At 40.3% G+C, this 15,119-nt stretch overlaps 1 protein-coding gene across 2 annotated transcripts in view; it reads left to right on the top strand.

Annotated features, from left to right (window-relative positions):
- The first annotated feature begins 3,970 nt into the window (after positions 1–3,970).
- The window catches only part of LOC121628615 (myosin-9-like), a 32,098-nt gene continuing 20,949 nt past the window's right edge, over positions 3,971–15,119 (top strand). For both annotated transcript variants that reach the window (XM_041967751.1, XM_041967746.1), the window contains exon 1: positions 3,971–4,241. The gene's annotated coding sequence lies outside the window, so the exon portion shown is untranslated. The remainder of the gene's footprint in view (positions 4,242–15,119) is intronic.

The following is a 15,119-nucleotide window of genomic DNA, read 5'->3' as shown; positions in this document are numbered from 1 at the left end:
CTCTTCCTCCCGCAACCCTTCCCAACAAACCATACTTTTTCAGTCTTTTTCTAATTATACTATCATGAACTTTAACTTTTAACACGCTGACTGAGGCCCGGAGAATCTGAGACGCAGTTCTTTTGCTATTCTTCTAAAAAGTTGGGAACTTCAGGGAATTTTGTTTGTTTTCTTGAATGATTTCTACTACTAAATAAAATATTGGACTCCATATAGTTCAGAAATGAGAAGTGTAACCCTTCTCAGACTGAGAAGCAGTAGTTGTTTCTTGAGGATTGTTGCTGATGTCTTTCCTCCTTGGCATTGTGTAAACACACACCAGAATGAATCAAAACAGCAAATCTGCTTTTATTGAGCTAATCACATTCACTGATCAGTTAACTTCCTGAGACCCGAGCTGTAGTTTGACTTGCATTAGAGATTTCTTCTAGCTATTTTCGGTTCGGAGGAACCAATAAATAGAATTTATGATTATATATATTTTATTATATCTCATGTAGATATAAATACAACTTTAAAATGATAACCAAAATCTCTCCTGACACCACCAAATGGTGATGTAAGTGTTCAACAGGTTCCAGTTACACAAAATTTAGTATTATGGTGCAGAGGTACATCTGATTAGCTGCATCATATGGCTGATAAAAACAAGTAAGGGTGTGGTATTTTAGTTTAGTTTGTGTTTCATAAACAATGAGACCGGGTGATGAGTCATGTGTCTTTGGAGAATAAAGCAGATGGTTTTCTTTTTATACTTTGAAATGTACAACGCTAAAACTGAAACAGGGTGTACTTCCTTTTTCACGTGTTTCTATTTGGTGACACCACAAATCATAAACTGTCAACTCATGTATGGTTTCAGAAGTGTTTCTGAGCCCTTACAGTGATTTTCATGAGACTATCTTATTTGGTTTTTAAGCAGCTCTGTGTGAGGACCTAAAGATGGTGACTGTATGATGTAAGTTTTCCAGCACTCCGAGTTTTTAAATGATCTTACATCCCACTTATGTTTAAAAGAATTCCACAAATTCTTAACTACTTTACATCGAGAAGCATAAATCTCAAACTACTTAAGTGAAGCCTCATAGTCTCTGAAGAGGTCTTTGTAAACATTGTCTTTGTGCAGTTATGAATTACTTGACATGCCTGTGTGTTTTTAGTCTTTTTAATGTTTCCTTGAGACTTAGATTATGATCGCTGATCTGTGCAGTGGTTGTTGTTGTCTGTGTTTGTGGAAAAGCTGCAAAGGAATTACCCACTGGGATAAATAAAATTGTCTGAACTGAACATAAAAACAATAGGATAGTAATTGTATAAACATTATACACAGATGTTTTACAGACTGGGTTGTAATAAAGTCCTTTGCAGATGCTTTTTATTTAATTGCTTATGATTTTTAGTTGTTGCAACATTTCATCTGTTATTCATTTGCTGTATCAGTAAAAATGTTGTAGTTAAGCTAAGCTGCTCTCAGCCTGCAAACTCGTCTTCCACACACTCGCATCTGGAGCATGTGGAGCTAGTTTTACAGCTGGACTAATATATGACGGTGTTTCTTTTTAAACCAAGCGTTCAACTTTATTTATTTACTTTTTGAAGTCCTTGAGGTGCTTAAAAGTTTTTCCACATACACCATGCACAAGTACCCCAGGATGACGTGGTCCTAATCTTGTCATCTTGTCATCGTGTTTGTGTTTCTGATCAACCAATCACACTGAAAGAGTATAAAAATAAAGAAAAAAAAACAAACAGCAAAAACATTTCATCGCTGATGTGTCCCTGCTGGTTGTGACATGTACATTGGCAATCTGCCCTCAGTTCCACTCAGCAAACCGGGCTCGGACCAGCCAGTCTGAATCCCACAGGAATATTTGAAGTAAACAGGTTCACGTTGTACTGTTCCATTCTTTTATGTAGACTTTGGCTGTGGCACTGCAAAGCTTTCAAATCCACATCTATCTCTTCGCTTTCCACCTCCTCTTTCCCACTAAATGCCAAACTCCTGCTTTTATGACTTTTTTTTCAGATCTAAATTTCTTTGGAGTATGATTTTCCCATATATGAGCTCCATTGTTTTCTTTTTATTAACTACGTTTCACAAAGATAAGGCATTATTGGCGCAAGACACATGAAAACAAATGTCATGATTGATTTGATGGCTGAACAGATGTGCCCTTTTTCCCTTTTAATTAGATCATCACCTGCGGCGGTTCCCATGTAGTGTAGGCATGCCTTGTCACGAATGCAGTCTCAGCTGTTGACGGAAAGAAAGTTAGTGTGCAGCAGTTTAACAGTAAACCGTACGTGGTAAAATATCAGGAAGAGCCAGTTTGTTTGAGGTGGAACAAACTCTGTACTAAGTAAAAGGAATAGAAAAGCGTGTAATTTTTACAGAACCACAGTATAGTAATGTAGTTTATTTATTTTACTTGCACCAAGACTTCAGGTAAGCAGGGATTGATTTTTTTTTTGTTAAATATTTTAATTTTCTTTATGGAAATGAGCTATTGAATGATGTGCACTCTCAGGTCACTTGATTAGGTTCAGCCAATCACATGGCAGCAATTAAATATGTTTATTCATGTAGACATGCAGACGGGGGTGTGGCTGGTGGTTCCCTGGTTCCCAGGGTGGATGGAACACTAGGGTGGGTGCTGGCCCATGCTGGGGGGCCATCCAGAGGGGCCTGGTCTTCCTTGGCATTGTGCGGGCTTTCTGCCTTTGGGAGGGGAGACTTTCAGGCTCTAAGGGCCCTGGGCCCTGTGCTCTGCCTGCTCTGGGTGGCTGGTTTCCTGGCAAACTTGGCCCTCCAGGGCCTGTGCATCGTGGCTCAGGGCCCCTGGTCTGCCTCTGGCTTTCACAGAGACGTGGTTGCATATGCACGATCACCCTCCCCGCTGAACCCTCTTCATTCCTCATATTCTGCAGGCTAACACTTTAGGCCCCTTAGCACCCCTGTGGCATGGATTATCACCACAGCCTACCTGAATATTGTCTTCTGATGGCTACTTCCAGCAGGATAATGCACCATGTCGCAAAGTTCAAAACATCTCCAACTGCTTTCTTGAACATGACAATGAGTTCACTGTTTCCAACTGCCTCCACAGTCACCAGCTCTCAATCCAGCAGAGCAGCTTTGGGATGTAGTGGAACAGGAGATTCTCATCATGGATGTACAGTCGACAAATCTGCAGCAACTGTGTGATGCTGCCATGTCAACATGGCGCAAAATCTCTGAGGAATGTTTCCAACACCTTGTTGAATCTATCGCACAAGAATAAAGGCAGCTCTGTGGGCAACAGATGGTCCAACCTGGTACTAACGCTAATACCTAATAAAGTGGCCTGTGAGTGGATTTTTAACACTGGATTTTCTCCTTTAAGAAACTACAAAGCAACTTTGTCATGTATATCATGTTATCATGTTCTATTAAAGCAGACAGCTCAAGTTTAACAGTTAAAAACTATATAAAAACTATAAAACTTGTGAAAGGCTTTGATTCAGCATAAACACATCAGCGATATGAGTATCAGAATAAAACATCTCAGACTAGCCACTGTGCTTGGGATTATTTCATTTCTTGGCAGTTTTACAGCAGAAACAGTATCAAACAGCTGGAGCCATCACTGCTACTTGTTTTTAAAGCACACAATGGTCAAACCAAACCCTGCTGACACATGAAGGGGGACCCTGTGACTGGTACTTATATGGTCATAAAAATCCTTAGCATGCACATACCACGCTCATTAAACACGGCTTTATCGGCATCCCCTCTCCGCCCTCCTCTCAACTCTTTTGACTTGGTTTTTTTTCTGTGATGTTTGCCCTGCCCAGTCGCTATCACTCTTGCATTTATGCACGTCTTTAGAAGAACATGATTGGTCCAAACTGTGTGCCTTATCAAAGCGCCTCAGTCATTGGTCGAAGGGGCGGATACATGAAGGCCGGAGCCCACCTCGTCCTGGACCGCACCCCGTCTCCAGCCTTCAGGCGGGCTACGCACCGACTGAAATTACGCGAACCAGTAGGCAGCCAGAGCAAGAAGGAGGGCCGAAGGCAGAGGGGAAAAAAAGATAGAAAGAGTGACTGAGAGAAGTAGAGAGGGGGAAAGCGAACACTGTAGTTTAGCTTGAACTCTGCGAAGCTGCTGTCGACAAGAAAAGAAGTTTGACTCCTGGCGACGCTGAGCCACCCGGTTGTTGTTAGCCACCCACAGAAAGGCGTCCTGCAACCATAAGCAGGTAACTTTAACACTTTTAACCATCTACCTTTTAAATTGTGTGAACTTTTATAAGTCATTCGCCCAGCTGGTGACGGCAAGTGCAGTGAGCCAGGAAGCACGGTTGCTAGTTGACTCCTGCAACTTCAGAAACTGAGCTGGGTGGAGTGAGACCTCCGCCACAGATTTAATTAGGGATTTATTTAAACTAGTGACTGTAGAATGCGGTGATACCAGTTCGGGATTTTGAAAAGGGCGTGTGTCCGATAAGGGAGATACGGGTCGTCAAATGTAGCCTTAGCAATGTGGCAGCTGGCGAGAAGCTGCAAACCAGAGCGGCAGAGACAGGAAGTGAGGGATTCGGTTGAATGAGTCGCTAGAAAGGCCGGTGAAAGCGTTTAACTTGAGGTAGGGGCGTTAAAGAGGAGTAGAGAAGTGAAGTCAGGCCGCTTGAAAAGCAGCTCGGTCGAGAAAAGACTTATGTTTTAGTGGTTGAACTTGTACAGCGGTCAGGAAGGGACGCCTTGTGTGGCCACGAGCGTGTCTGGTTGGCGGCATGACGTCACTGGTTTACCAGCGGACTAAAAAAAAATCTTTCTCCCGTTATTTGCCACCTTATATCTCAATTAACCATGTCATATGCATGTTTGTCCTTATTTATCATCGTGGCCTCCTACCTCGGGAGGTATTTAGTTTCTCTCCTGGAGATTTAAGCATCGATTTAACTGATTTAATCAACTTTCTCCCAAAAATTATTATTCTTACAAAATATACAGCTTTTAAATGTGCTTTGCACACTTTGCAGCTGTATTACCCCATCAGCATGAGCGACCCAGACAAAATGGCACCACAGAGTACATACACTAGGCTACCTGAGAGACTGTAGCATTTTATAACGATTATATTCTCAAAGGATGTGCTGACTAAATGCCTGATGTAAAAGATGTAGTTAAGATGGAGTGATTTCCCAACTATAAACCTTGATACAAACATGAAGTCAAAGGGGGGAAAAAAGACAAAGGTGTGCTAAACTCAGAACAGACTGGAGACACAGGATGTGATTGGATCACAGGAGGAAGACGAAAGCCCTTTGCAGAGGTAGATTAACAGTCAGATAAATGGTTGTATTGATGAAACTGATATAGGGCATGGGAGTGCCTGCTGAAAATGACTGGGTTTGTCATCCTAATTACAGTGCAGTCCATGGTGATGAACATTAGCTAAGCAACATAAGTTTACCATGGCTTAGGAGAGTTTTATGGACCCTGTATCAGGTCAGCTAGGATTTATTTGAAACCTGATGACACAGATCACAAGTTTGCCCTAGAGGGGTTTATAAACTGTTGAGCATATCTTGGATTGTGTTTAAAATAAAAAAAAAAACAATATTGAGGGTTTTAATTATTTGGAGTGAGAACTGTGGCTCTCTCCCATTGGGCTAGTAGAGAATTGTCTTATTGCAAAGAGTCTTTGTGTCATCGTGCATTCACACAAACGTTGAACTATACCGGCACAATTAGTGTTTGCTCTGTTTAGATAGTACGTCATTGTTTGCACTCAGGCAGGCAAACAGACTGCAGTATGCATGCACGCTCATCATTTGAGTATTGCAGGCAATGAGGCATGGTATTTGAACCGCCTTCTTAAAAGAAAAAAAGAAATAAGCATGAACTCGGCATCAAGTCTGATTAAGCATCGAAGCACTTCTAACTTTTTTAACGTTTTTCCACCCAAACCTGCTTCTCATTGTCCAAGGTGTTGAGAGGCTCAGAGGGAGAACAATGCTGTTTTGATCTCACTTACAGTCAGAATCTCTAAACCACAGTTTGGGTTTTATGCTGAACAAATAGTTCCCAGCATGTAGCCTTCTATTCAGTTCATCTTTGTGGATATTTCTTTAATTCTTATGTCTGTACTTTCATTGAGCAGTTGCTTTTGCTATGAGTCACACTTGGTGACATGCAGCCTGTCATATCCTGTTATTTCATTTGAGTCCTTTTTCTTAAAGTCCTGACAATGTATTGTGAAACAGCTTCACTGGAGGTCACTTCTTCTGACTTATTGCCAGTTTCTGTGCTGTTATTGAGCCCCCTGCAGAGAACGTTGCATTCCATCATTCATTTGTCAGCAGCGTCCATAAACAAGCCCCCATGGGAGAGTTATGCTTTGTAGGCCAGGCAAAATTAAATGCAGACATCTTAAAATATGAGCATGGTGCTGGTGTGTGTGGCTTTTCAATCTCCTCAGAACGAAACGGTCTGAGTGAACATGCCTGTGGATGTTTAGATTTCATTCAAGGATGGTTTAGGGCAGCATGACACTGTTTGGTACGTTGCAACCTACAGCTGTCTTTTGTTATAAAGGCTCTTGATTCTTTTAACAAATGTTGGCTGTTTTTATTCTTTTGTCTGTATGTGGCTTGTGATTTTACTTACTGGTTCAATAACTTTTTGACATCACAAGACAACGAATGCAACTGATAACAGGCTGGAGAAGCTCAGAGAACGACTGCATTTTAGAGCTTAAATTATAAGCTAATTTGTAATTTTTTTAAGTAACGTTTTCTGTGTCTTGGTCTTTTTGTTTGGAGCCTGGTTTTGTATATTACAGGTATATGGGTGTGTGTACTCTCAGGACTGTGTGCAACACATAAAGGAGAGCTAAGTCAACTGATTTCTTGCAGTAAGTTGTCATGCAGATTATTTCAACACATCAAATAGAGATGCACTGATTTGCCTTTTTGTTTTGAGTGGTTCTGATAGTTTTTCTTCAAGTCTGAACCAAACATCCTGCTTTGCTTTCAAAGACACAAAAACTGACAATAAATAAAATCATGTTAGGCATTTTAAGTTTAACTGAAAATTCAACAGTGTGATCAGGTTAAAATTGTCTATAAAATAATAGTTTTCCTGCCTGAAACTGCAGAAAGTTGCTGGTCTGTTTCTGTGTGAGATGGCAAATTTAAGTGCTGCAGGTTACTGCACAGAGCCATTAGTACAAATGGGAATTCTGCTGACAAGGAAGGACTATACATCTCCATTTATGCTCCAGATTATAGCTCCCTAATCTTCTTTTCTCTTAATTGCATGCCTGAAAATATAAAAGGGTACAATTTAAATGGTGCATGCTTTTTCACCATAAAAGTGACAGCCTTTAAAAACAGCCTTTTAATAGGCAAAGATGACTCAAACCTGAATAACAAATACCTCTATTTTCCTTTTATGTTCTGTAAATATCAAGATTAGATTAGGTTTTATTTCACTCTAGTGGATAAAAAATTATTATTGATGAAGAATATTTGAAATTTTCTTAAATAATTTTAGAAAAAACAGCTTCCATGTGAGTGTGTAGCTGTTTCATGTGATGTATTTAATGACAGAGGCTTTTTCTGTCAACAGAGATCTGAGTTGGTTTATTAATAATAAATGGTAAAACCTCAGGCTAGATCAGACTTGTTCTGTAAAAGAAACATGGCAACCACCCAGCTGGTCCTGCTTTTCCACGGGGTCCACCTTTGTGTCACCTCAGGAAACTGAGAGAAATCAGCTTTTTTCCTAACTTTGAGATCACCCGGCTTGGTTTTATTTACATGTAAAATGGTATTGGCTGATATGAATGGACCATTTTTGCTTGATTAAAATTCAACAGTTTGTCTGACTTTCTGTTGACATTGCCTCAATTTCGTTGTTTTGCATTTTTATGTTTTGGAGATTTTTTTGTGAACTAGGCTCTAAACTTGGCTGCGTTACTTTCCCCATTCCTTTTTTTTTTCTAATAACTGCTGATACTAACAATAGTTTGTTTCGATGATTGATTGGGGCAGCATGTTGATGTCACATGTATCCTAGTTTCCCAGTCAGCTGAGATTCATTCATGCAGACAAAAATGTTCCAGCCGGAGTGGAGATAGTGTCTTCATTAACTCTGGCAGAGCCGGTCCTGATTTTTCTCAGGCGAAATTCTTGTGTGTTCAGGAACAGACATAATGCTTGTTTTTATTTCAGATGGCCTCAAACACAACACACTGTGTGGGCTGTCCTGCTTGTACATGCCACAGCATTGTTTATCACTCATGGTAGCTTTTAATTCAAATTATTTAAATGATCATTTAAATTTCAATGTCTCTATTTTGCCTTTACCCAAACCTGTTTCTTGTGTTGGACCTGAACGGCCGCATTTTGCGACTTCACCGTCCTTTTTTGTGCATTTCCTCGTTGTCCCAGTCTCCTCATCAGACCTTTCTGACCTTTGTTCTCACTCTACGTTTTGCTTGTAGCTTCCTCCTCTTTTCCTTTGCTTAAGTTTTGTTTTTTCCACCACCCAGTTTCCTCTGTCCTCCCCCCACAAAGCAGCACCTGTAACATTTCATTAGTCAGACAATACCAGGAAATGACAGCTCTCAGGGTTAGACTTAATTTCTGATCTTGAAGGGTGGACCTTGACCATATGAGTAGGTGGTACTGCTTTCTATTCTATAGTTGTAATTGTGAGTCAATGATTGATTAATGATTACTGACAGTGCAGACTTATGTGGCAATACGATTAGGTGAAAGTCAGAGTTGGTTAGCAACCCTTCCAAACACACACACACACACACAAACATCTAGTTCAATAGGCTTGTGTTAAGCACAGTTGCATTTAAGTACATGGCATGTAGACTTTGCCTGGGTGGGTGTTTGTGTGAGCTGCGCACCTGGTGTGGTAAGCACTTGAAACACACTTTTGCACTATGAACTTTGAAACATTGGCTTAACTTCTTACTGGTATTGGAGTTGTAATGTCTGTGTTAATCCACATCATACTGCATACCAGATGTCTAGGTTATCAAAGTAACGTGTCTCTGTGAGGTCACTGTTTGATTTAGATGATTGTTCAGATGAGACGGCTTTGTATTGCAGTGACCTTACAGGGAGTGCTCTAAGCAGCGATAACGACTGATAAGAAAAACCACAAGGAAGAACCACTTCATAAACCACCGAGCTGGAGTAGGGGAGGTTGTTTAGTGGCAGAATGAAGTAGTAGTGAAGTAGAAACAGGAGCTGATTTTCATCATTGGGTCTGACAGAAGAAAAAAGATTAAGTTTTGGCTGTGTAGCATTCCTGTAAAGAAAAATTACTGCTGACTAACAGAAATGTTTATCTTAACTCCCTTCTGCATTTTTTCACTGTCCGTCGAAAGGCTTGTGTAACAGGCTGTTATCTCACCGTCAATACACTCAGTGTTTTAGCCAAAGGGCAAACTTGTGTATTTTTTTATTTTTTTTAAATAATCAAGATTTGCATTCAGTGTCGTAACAACGTTGGTTGTTGAATCATAGATGTGGAATTTGTTCTTTGGTCCCTAAAATGAGCCTTATGTGAAATTATCTCGTCATCTAACTTTAGTTTCCAGTGGGTTTATATCGTAATTTCTATTGTTACTTGGTAAAATAGACATTAGGGACTAGTTAAATGTACACAAGTACCAGACAATGCTAGATAAATGGTTAAAGTGTCTGGAGTAGGATTAAAAAGAAAATTAAAAGGGAAAAAGTAGGATTAAAAGGAAAAATTCAAGCTATTTGAAATAGCTGAGAAGTATGTGGCCATCTACTCCCCGCAGGTGTTCAGTGCTGGCTAACGCCATGTTGCTAGTAGGGACGCACGATACATCAGCATTAATATCGGTATCAGCAGATGCTAGTAATTTCTTTTAACTCATGAGTCCGATAATTAAAATTGGGCAGATTTATTTCTAGTTGTTTTCCAGCTCCTGTATGTGTGTTCGGAGGAGGGGGGGTTTGGCCATGCAGTATGTGGGCATGTCACAATGATGCAGCACAGCATTGTTAGCTGTTTAACTGAAGCAAAGAAGCAATGTCAGCAGTGAGGTCTTTTTTTTTAAACAGTATTGAAAGAAGATACTCGAAAAAGCAGCATGCAATACTTGCAAAGTCGAAGTAATGCGAGGAGGATGCCGCGTTAAATCATTCAACGCCACCAGTTTGATATATCATCTGAAAAACCAGCATCCAGAGGTTCACAATGGCAGGAAGCTAACACTGCTAATGTTAACCATCTTAAACTTAAAACAAACAAACAAACAAAAAAAAAGAGTAAATATTGGTTATTGGCCATAACAACATTATTAATATTGGCATTAGCCAAAATTCTCCTGTCGGTGCATCTAAAGTTGCTAACCTTGACATGTACACATGCTGTTAATTTTCCATTTGGACCCTAGTGTTCAGTGGCCATGGAAAATACATCCTATTGAATACTTAATGTCACATGACTTCGTTGTAAGCCCCAGCCATAAATCTGTGGTGAGAGACAGCTTTTCAACACCTATGATGAGTGTTCAGCTCACCTACAGCCTCCTCATCAGTTTATTCAGTTTTGTGCTGACAGGTTTTCAGGACTGTAAACTCAGGCTTAACAAATTTAACTAAACTTCAAAAGCCTTCATCTTCAGCATAACCGATGAGAAGCATGACTTTAGCTATCATCTTTCAGATGAGGTCTGTTTGCGTTTCATGGCTAACATCAAACTTCATCTGACATGAAAAGATACTAAATGACTAGTTAATGGACCTTCTGTTGGTAGATGACTACATAGCCAAGGTAGACTGATGCTAGCTTAAATTGGCTCGTCAAAGAACTTTTTAGTGGTTGTTGCCTGCTTTAGTTATTCATATTTCTTCATATTTGTACTCAATTGGCATCAAATCTGGCTCCAACACACACTTTGTATCACAGCCTAGCAACAGTGAAGTGTTCTTCAATTAAATGGCTTTTAAAATGTGAATATCTTAAGTCATTCCTTGTACCAGCTGCTCTTATTAAAGTGTTAAGTTTGAATGAACACAATTGTAATTTGCTGGATTTCCATTAACCAATGAAGCAAATCTGAAGCTTTATAAATCTGCAAAATGTTTCTGGTTTGAAGAGAATAAACTGAGTTGTGTAGTGTTGTTAGTGGAGAAATATGCTCCCTTGTTATTGGTTGTAATGCAGTAAAGAAACATGGAAAATTGAGTTGTTCTCAGTCGGTGATTTTATATCTGGGAAGATGCTGATCAGTCACTTTAGTCCGTTTACTGGTTCAGATTGGATGAAGCTGGAAATTTTTATTCTTTGCAAGGTTAGAAAGGATTTGCAAAGTTGTTTCAGCCCCCATGTTTTCTATACGCTAGTCAAGAACTGGCTTGGCTACTAAATGATTGCATGACTTCATCTGGTGGAGCTGTGGGGGGGCAGGCATTAAAGTCTTGGAAGCACTGGTGTAGGTGATGTGGCCCCAGCAAGGCCTAGAAGGGCCTCTAGTTACAAGCGGTAGGTGCCAGTGGCCCGCTTACAGCACAGTGAAATAGGATCCTGGTTTGGGCAGGAATGTGGAAAGTGATGTAGATCTGTTAGCATGCTTTTTCCCCACATCTGCTTAATTTACCCCTCAGTCCTCGGAGCTGCTTAGCATGTGTTAAAGAAAACTGCACTTTTCTTCCTCTTTCATTGATTTTACACCAAGTTCCACAAATGGCAAAATAGTTTTCTCAGTTTGTCATTTCCTCTCCTCTTCTTTGCTCTCCTTGCCCCACCCTTTCCACTTTGAGAGGAGGAGGGTGAAGGACAGAGAGAGACCAAGGGAGAGACTCAATGTTAAGCCCGTAATACATTTTGACTGAGTCTGTACCTCGGCAGCCCGTCTGGTGCCCTTCTTTTCTCACTAGGATGCCCGTCACCGTCAGAAGGTCACCTGATCTACCGACTGTGGGATGAAAGGGGTAAAGCTGAGTCTCAGGAAGGGTTGGTCCAGTGGACATGACAGACTGAGTTTCATTGAAACGGATTAAAATAAACTGGTGTCAAATCTGTGAACAATGTCTGTAGTATTAGGAAGATGGCTGAAGACCCAAGAAAACACCTTTTTTTTTTTCTCTCTAATCATTTTATATTTTTTATTTTTAACGTCATTTTTATTCTTCTATGTTTTAGTTCTTGCTATTATATTTCTGTTTTTTTTATTATTATTTTCTAACTACACCTTTTTAAATGCAAGGCCATTCTCTTCGGCCTCTTATTTTCTTATTTCTAAAATATGTATACCTGCTTTTTTTGTGTGTGTGAGCTATGTATGTATGAATATATCTATATATTTTATGCTTTTTATAATATTTGAAATCTCTTTTTTTTTTTTTAGTATTGAACACTTAATTACAACCTAAATAAAAAAGGTGGAAAACTTTGGTAGAAACCTTCATTAGTGGGGTGTTATGGTGGAGTACAGTGTTATCGATTGTTAGATTGTTTTGGGTTTGCTCCGCTGGAAGAGGTTTTGTTGGAGTTTGTCATAAATCCTGGTTTTTGAAGTAACTGAGGGAGAATCGTTGAGGTGGAAAGGAATGAGGAGTCTGATGGGTCAAACAAGGTCAAACTTCCTTTCTAGGCGGGACTGATGAGGATGCTCTGTAGCTCTTTTGCTCTCTCTTTTTTTGTTTCTAAATGTTTTTCTTCCTGTTTGAAACCACATTCTGGTCTCTGGGATCCTCTTTTGGGGAACCAGCCTCTGTAAGCTTGTCTTGTTTTATGGTTCTTATTCCTTGTTTAAGCCTGCAATTTAATAGATAAATGCTCTCCTTTTTATTTTAATTTTTTTTCCTTTTTTTATTGTAACAGGTTTTTAAATCGGTGGTCAGATTCCACAAAGACGTCTGTCTTTCGTAATGAGATATGAATATTTAAATCAGTTGTTCTCTTTATAAATTAGTGTGGGTGGTGCAGCAAAAACGGGAAATCCTGACAGAATTGCGAAGCACTCTGCAGGCTGTAGCATTGGAGGAGGTGGAGCTGCGATAAGTGTTGGTGCACATTGTTTTATCTCAGTATCAACATCCATGTAACTGGAGCCAGAGTAAGAGACGAGGTCTAAATCTGGCAGGAGGGATTTCTTTGTCCCTCCACTCTACTTTCTTTATAAAACAAACTAAAATAGCCGGTGGAATAATTTTAGTCCTCATTCCAGTCTCAGGAGAAATGGCTTGAAGTGTGTCGCTGAGTTTTTATCTGTGTCGAGCTTTAGAGATGGACTGCAGCAGATATCAACAGACTGGACTTATTGTCTTGATTTTTATTTTTGCTCATTTTCTTATTAGTTGCAACACATGCAGCCTCTTGTGGTGATTAATTTATTGTGTTTATGATTGATCGTGGAAGTAATAGAAGTTTAAGCCATTTGGTTTTGGTTGCTGCTGGCCTCTGTTATGGTGAAGCATGGAAAGCGAAAACAACACCAGCCGGCTCCATTTCACTTTTTTTTCAAAGCTACAGGGGTTAGTCGGTCATGGCTCGTATGAGATCCCCGTTGGGAGCCATTTTATCCAAATTCTGGGAAGCAAGTAATGGTTGATTAAATTTTAAAGGAGTATAAGAAATTGTTCAGACACATAAAACACAGGTGAGAGTGTTTAGGCGCCATCAATCTAAGCAGTTATGCTTCCAGTATGAGATGATGCTGATGCTCTCTGAGTGAAACTGGCACATTTTACATGCAGATGGATGGGAAAGAAGTAGTGTGCAAAGACCAGAGGAAACAGCATGAAAGTAGGTCTGAGAAAGATGGATGGGGGAGAGTATAGAGGATGGAGGAGAGAAATTTATGGAATGCCTTTGCTCGCTGTCTTTTCCTGATAAAGGGAGAGTATGGGAGGAATGCGACCCTGAAAAGGCCGGATAAACAGAAGGGACGGGGAGGGGCTGTGTAAGGACTCTGGAGAGGGAGGAGAGTGTGATGGGAGGCAGAAGAGGAGGCTTGGAGCCAGCTGAGAGGCGTAAGGAGGCCTAATTCGCCCCATGCTCCGTTACAAGACGGGGTCAGAGGACCAGGGTTAAGCAGGGATGGCTGTCAGCTGTAGTGCAGCCTGACGGCGTGATGATGGAGTATGGAGAGAGGCGGGGGTCATGAGAAGAATGGCTCTCCCTCTGCTTTCTTTGTTACAGGTCAGGGTTAATGTGCTGTAAGAGACAAAACCCAGTTTTTCGCTTGTAGGTTTGCTTGGATTTGTCAGAAGCCTCACCCTAGTTGAGATGCTACAGCTCTTAGGTAATAAACAATATCTCCTCAATGTCCCAATAACCTGACGTTTATGAGGGATGTGCCTCATAATGTCCTTATTGTCTGATAATAAACTCTATCATCATGCTGTTTATGATCAATGCCAAGTTTAAGAACCTGAAAGTGGTCTGTCATGAAGCATTTCCAGCAACGCAGTAATTCAGACATGAAGAGAAAGTATGTAATCTGACCCTGAACTCAGCTCAACATTTTCCTATTGTTTGATTATGAGTGACGCAGCGTGTGCAAGCAGAAGTGTAGAGGACGGCTCGCTTTCTGAACAAAGGTGAAAGAGCACAGAGAGAGATCGACGACCCTGGTGCTGCCAGGAAAATGGTGTCATGCCCCTACAGTGCTGGAATGATAATTGACAGGGTAGAGCTTGAGGCCCTGGTGTCAGTGAAAACACACCATGTTTGGTTAGTTGCCCACATTTGCATTCAAGCTCTTTTTTTCTGTCTCTTTTTTGATACTGGTTATTCTAGTTTAGTCACTTTCTGTATAGGTTAACACTAATCCAATAAGCTTGGAGCACTCCCTGAACACAAGATGTTGTGTTCAGGCTTGAAGAAGCTTAATAACCTATGCAGGCGTGCTAAGTTATTACTTTTCCTTTGGGGACTTAATATCTCTTATTGTTTTTTTTTTAATTGTTTAAAAGTTTATTTGGGAACATGTACATTTAAAAAAAAATTGCTCAAACTAAAATAAGTAGATTTGCACTGCACTGGATTATAGCTTTCCAGGTAGTTTCCATCTGCAGCCCCTGTGGCAGGCAAAAGAAGAGATTTATAACCATAAACAAGAAGGT

Source organism: Melanotaenia boesemani, chromosome 2, assembly GCF_017639745.1.
Source record: "Melanotaenia boesemani isolate fMelBoe1 chromosome 2, fMelBoe1.pri, whole genome shotgun sequence".
NCBI classification, from domain to species: domain Eukaryota; kingdom Metazoa; phylum Chordata; class Actinopteri; order Atheriniformes; family Melanotaeniidae; genus Melanotaenia; species Melanotaenia boesemani.
Note: the sequence above shows the minus strand (reverse complement) of the source record. Positions and strands in the feature narration are given on the sequence as shown.